The following is a 5533-nucleotide window of genomic DNA, read 5'->3' as shown; positions in this document are numbered from 1 at the left end:
GAAGATATTAATTATTCGCGAAAACGACGCGTAGTCGGCGCGTGATAGCCTGCGACTGGGCGACCGCGGGGCGCGGGCGGCGTGGAGAGCCGAGCGAGTACGAAGTGCCGCGGAATACCACGAGTGTCCTAGAGCTCGCGCGGTTGTAGCGCGATTATTCGACTTCGTTTCGCCTTACATCCTCCCCCTCTAACCCAGGCGTTGCGTCCCCGAAGCCGGGTTAGCCTTACGAGGTCTTCCTCTCTTACGTTTCTCCTGAATGGGAGCTTGGATGGGGCCAACGAACGGCGTCAACAACGAAACGTGATACCTCCCTAGCGAGACGCCGTCACTTATGCGCTCCAAAGCGTATGTCGTACTACCGATCACCTCCTGAATACGGTACGGTCCGTCGCGACGAGGGATGAACTTCGGGGTCTGCCCTTTGCTCGTATCGTTAAGACCCTGGGTCTTAAGCAATACGAGATCCCCTACCTTGTAGTCCGGCGCGGGGCGACGACCCTCATCGGCGTACTTCTTCTGGACTTCCTGGGCTTTCTCGTGCACATCCCGTGCATCGAGCAGCACGGCTGAAAGCTTCTTGAGGAACGGAGTAATTGACAAGACCACGTTGTCGTTCTCGACGATAGCCCGCATGTCAGACAATACATCGGCGGGCGCGCGCATCTCGCGCCCGAAGTTAAGATAAGCGGGGGACTGCCCCGTGCTTGCAGTGAACGCGGAGTTCATGGCAAAACGAATAGCGGGAAGGTGACTATCCCAGGAATCGTGTTCCTTGCCAACCAGAATCGCAAGCTGTGGTTTAAGGTCGCGGTTCTTCCGCTCCACGGGGTTGGACTCCGGATGGTAAAACGACGTCAGGGCCTGCTTGATGCCCATAACATGGCACGTCTGTTGCATCACTTCGCTCACAAACTGTACGCCGTTATCACTGATGAGCCTTCTGGGCGACCCATAACGTAGATACACCTCGTTCACCAGTGTTTTGGAGCACTCTTCGCTAGTGGCGGATGAAAGGGCGAATAACTCAACCCATCTAGTACATGTGTCTTCCACTATGAGGATCCATTTATTGCCGGAAGGCGTCTCCGGTAGTGGCCCAAACAGGTCTACCGCGAGCACCTCGAAGCGGCGTGACATAGCTGGAACTTGTAGTAGGCCGGCGGGTTTTCGCGTGTCTACCTTGTATCGTTGACACGCGGCACAATTTTTGATGTACTGAGCAACGTAAGTCCTCATCCCGGGCCAGTAATATTTACCTGCGAGACGCTGCAAAGTTCGTTCTACACCGAAATGGCCGGCTGTAGGAGCGTCATGATACTCGGCTAGCACGTCTTTGCGTTCCTGTTCCGGTACCACCAAACTGGCGTCATCATCATCTTCATTGTCGGGACCATAACGGTACAGTACGCCGTCAACCAATACGTACCCTTTATCTGCCCAGGACCTCCCCCTAAAGGGATCGTCGGATTCCAGCGCCTCGACGATCTTACGAATCTCTGGGTCCTTCAACTGGCCGTCTCTGACGTCCTTAGGGCTGCGTGTGGGTAGGTCAACCACGGCGAGGCACAAATCGCACTCGGTCCCTTCACTTCCTTCCATCGCGCATGAAGGACGTGACAGTGTGTCTACAATCACGTTTGCCTTACCGGGTGTGTACTCAATCTTCAGGTTATATTCCTGGAGACTGAGCGCCCACCTGGCCAGGCGGCCGCTTGGCGATTTCAAACTCATGAGCCACCTGAGCGGCTGGTGATCGGACTTAACTGTCACGTCGGCGCCGTCAATATACCCTCTAAACTTCGACACCGCCCATACCACGGCGAGTGCCTCTCTCTCTGTCGTATTATAATTCTTCTCAGCGGCCGTAAGGAGGCGACTGGCGTACTCGACGGGTCGCTCATCGGTCCCCTCCCCCTGGAGCAGAGCCGCCCCAAGTGCGTAGCCGCTGCTGTCGGTCCTAAGGACAAATGGTTTCGAGCCGTCAGCCTGACGGAGAATAGGAGCCGAAACCAAGAGGGACTTGATAGTCTCGAAAGCGCTCTGCTGCTCGGGGCCCCACTCCCAGGTGCTCCCTTTCTTCAGCAGAGAAGTCAGCGGTCTACTCACCTCGGCATAACCCGGTATGAAGCGCCTGAACCAGCTCGAGGTTTGCAGGAAACACTTCAGGTGTTTTACGTTCTGAGGGGGCGGCATGCTGGTTATAGCAGACGTCTTGTCTGGGTCCATGCGAATGCCACCTGGTACGATGACATGGCCGAGAAACTTCACGGCATCTCGGGCGAAGTGGCTCTTTTCGCGGTTCACCCGCAGGTTGAACATAGCAAGGCGGTCGAACACGGCTTCCAGGTCTGCGAGGTGTCTATCAAAGGACCCTTCAGACAGAATCAATAGATCGTCTAGATACGCGAGTAGGGTTATACCCGGTAAGTTTGACTTGAACCGGTCGATCAATCTCTGAAAAGTTGCTCCAGAATTTCGGAGACCCATGGGCATGCGCTTGAATCTGAAGGTGCCCAGCGGTGTCGTGAACGAGGTAAGGTCCCTATGATCAGGGTCAACGCTCACCTGGAAATATCCGGATCTTAAATCTAAGGTAGTCATGTACTTGGAGGTCTTCGCCGCGTGGAGCACGTCTTCGATCCTGGGAAGTGGGTATCGGTCAGGCTCCGTGACTGCGTTTAGCTTGCGATAGTCAACGCAAAGCCTGTAGCTCCCATCCTTCTTCTTCACCAGGACGACGTTGGAGGCCCACGGTGACTCGCATTCCTCGATGACGTCGGCGCTGAGCAGCTTTTGCAGCTCCTTCCCCAAAGCTTCTTTCTTGGACGGCGACAACCTGTAGGGTGGCGAGGCAAGGGGTTCCTGATTATCTCTTACCTTGATTTTGTGGCAGGCGAAGTCCGTGGGAGGCCCATCCGCAGCAAACTGGTTCGCTCTGCTACGCAAAAATGCGTTGAGCGCGTTCCTGTGCTCTGGCGGTAACTTCGTGCCCTCATCATCGCGCAAGGAGACGTCGGAGATATCGGCCTGCATCAGCTCTGTGCTATTTAAACTAAAAGATTGCACGAGAGGAAAAATCTGTTCAGGACTATCAGCAAAGAACCATGACTCCTGTGCCAAGTCCAGTGTGACCCCAGCCTTAGCAATAAAATCACGACCTAACAATGTTCGAGTATTTTCACCTGGGAACACTACGAACTCGGTATCAACCTGCCGTCCCTCTAAAATCACGGGTACCGTCGCCGTGAGAACTGTTTTCACCTGGCGGGAACCGACCGCGAGTCCTATGGTTCGCTCCGCCTCGTGAAACTGAACACCAACCGACCTCAAAATAGAGTACAACAAGGAACCAGCGATGCAGCACGTAGCCCCTGTGTCGAGTATGGCGACACCTACCCTATTCGCGATAGTGACCGATACCATAGCGTGTGACGGCGTCGTCGCGTGAGTTTCGCGTGAGACGTTCTCACCGTTCACTATATTGAAATCGGATCGCGCCGCGGGTGGCTGTTTTCCGCTACAATTCTCGCATTTCGACTTAACAATACCGGGTTGGCCGCATCCGTAACAACGCAAATTACTAGCCCCAATACTGGTACTTTTACCCTCAGAAACCGTGCTAGTCGGTTGTTGTTTATTATTTTTACTTTGAAAATTACGACAATCTGCTAAAACGTGACCATAAAATTTACAAAACGAACATCGAACGCGCTTATCACGTTTCAAATTCTCGTTCGAGTTTAAAGTGAGTTGCGGTGCGACGGTACCGCACGAACTCGTGGTAACCATGGTAACGCTGCGATCGCGCTCGCTCGACTCAAGTTGATGACCCCGGTCGCGCGGCGCGGCGTGCGATGATCGCGACAAGTTTTGACTTGCCGATTTCGTCGTAGAAATCGGGTTCGCGGCGTACGTACTGAGATTTAATTCGACAATAGAATCTTCTATGGCCCTTACCTTTTCTATCACAATATCAATATCGTTAACATCATCTCTAGGTAATCGCTTTCTCACCCGTCGATGTAAAAGGCCGTAAATTAGATCTAATTGCATACACATCGGCACTGCGTATGGTAATTTAGCAAACAAAGACCGCACTTTACACACAAACACTTCTGCACGTTCAGAGTCTTTCTGTTCCGTGTTGACGATCTCACGTAGTACTTTGTATGGCGGCTGCTGCATCCCGTACATGGCGCGAAGTCGCGCCACGGCGTCGGGCCAGGTGTGCACGCTGGCGCGCGCGCCGCGCCACCACACGGCCGCGTCGCCCTCCAGCAGTATGGGCAGGCCGCGCAGCGCGTGCTCGTCGCTGACGCCCGCGCACTCCTTGTACACCTGCACCGCGTCGATGAACGCCTCCAGTACCTCCGCGTCGCGCGACCTCCCGTCAAAACGTGCAGTGCACTTGGCGAAGTTGCCGGTGACCGCGGACGAGTAGGCGCTAGGCGGACGGATGTCGGGCGTTGGCGTCGATGTCGGTGGGTTCCTGGAGCAGTCGCTGAAAGCCCTCAGGGTTTCCACTAGGGTTCTGTTGGTTTCCGCTTGCATTCTGACGAAGGACTCCATGAAACCGGCTAACACGGTCTCCGTGGTCGCACTCGTAGAAGCGCCGCCGGCGCCACCAGGCGCTCCGGCGGGGACGGGGGCGGGGGCGCTCATGGCGCGCGGCTCCGCCTGGTCGTAGTATTCAGGCTCACTCGCGTCGTCGCTCATAATATCTTCAGTCGGTAATACTTTAGCGTTCCGTAGTTCCATCGGCATGGTAACAGTTCGTCACGTAACTTATGTTGTTTTCACTTATTGAAACATAGGTTATAGGTAAGTCTATCGCGGCACTCGCGACGAAACTTCTCGAAAATCTCAAGGTGAATTCGAAGCCACGAGTTGGGCACCACTGTGATGGTTGTATTCACTTTATTAATCTAAAGTTCTAACTTAATAACAATCATCAGCACAGAAGAAGAGGTGTGGGACACGGAAGATATTAATTATTCGCGAAAACGACGCGTAGTCGGCGCGTGATAGCCTGCGACTGGGCGACCGCGGGGCGCGGGCGGCGTGGAGAGCCGAGCGAGTACGAAGTGCCGCGGAATACCACGAGTGTCCTAGAGCTCGCGCGGTTGTAGCGCGATTATTCGACTTCGTTTCGCCTTACAGAAGTTTAATATCACAATACAAAATAATACATTAAACAACTTATTGTACTCTCTGAGAAGCAGACGAACCAATAAGAAACTTATTAAACAAATAACCAGTCTTTAGGTTAAATAACTCAAATTATTTAGGACATCTCCTTGAGATCAACATTATGTCATTAACTTCTTATCAACCAATAAAATCATTCTGGTACTTATGGTAGGTTAATAGTAAGATCTCCCCATCTGAAAATATAAATATGTATAAACATAAACATGTTTTCATCTTGAACAATTAAAACATTACTAAAAACTTGTTATGAATAACATAACATTAAACAATTAACTATTAATAACATGCTTGTAAAATTATAAACTCATAAATACAAGAT

Source organism: Ostrinia nubilalis, chromosome 17, assembly GCF_963855985.1.
Source record: "Ostrinia nubilalis chromosome 17, ilOstNubi1.1, whole genome shotgun sequence".
In the NCBI taxonomy this organism is placed as follows: Eukaryota; Metazoa; Arthropoda; class Insecta; order Lepidoptera; family Crambidae; genus Ostrinia; species Ostrinia nubilalis.
Note: the sequence above shows the minus strand (reverse complement) of the source record.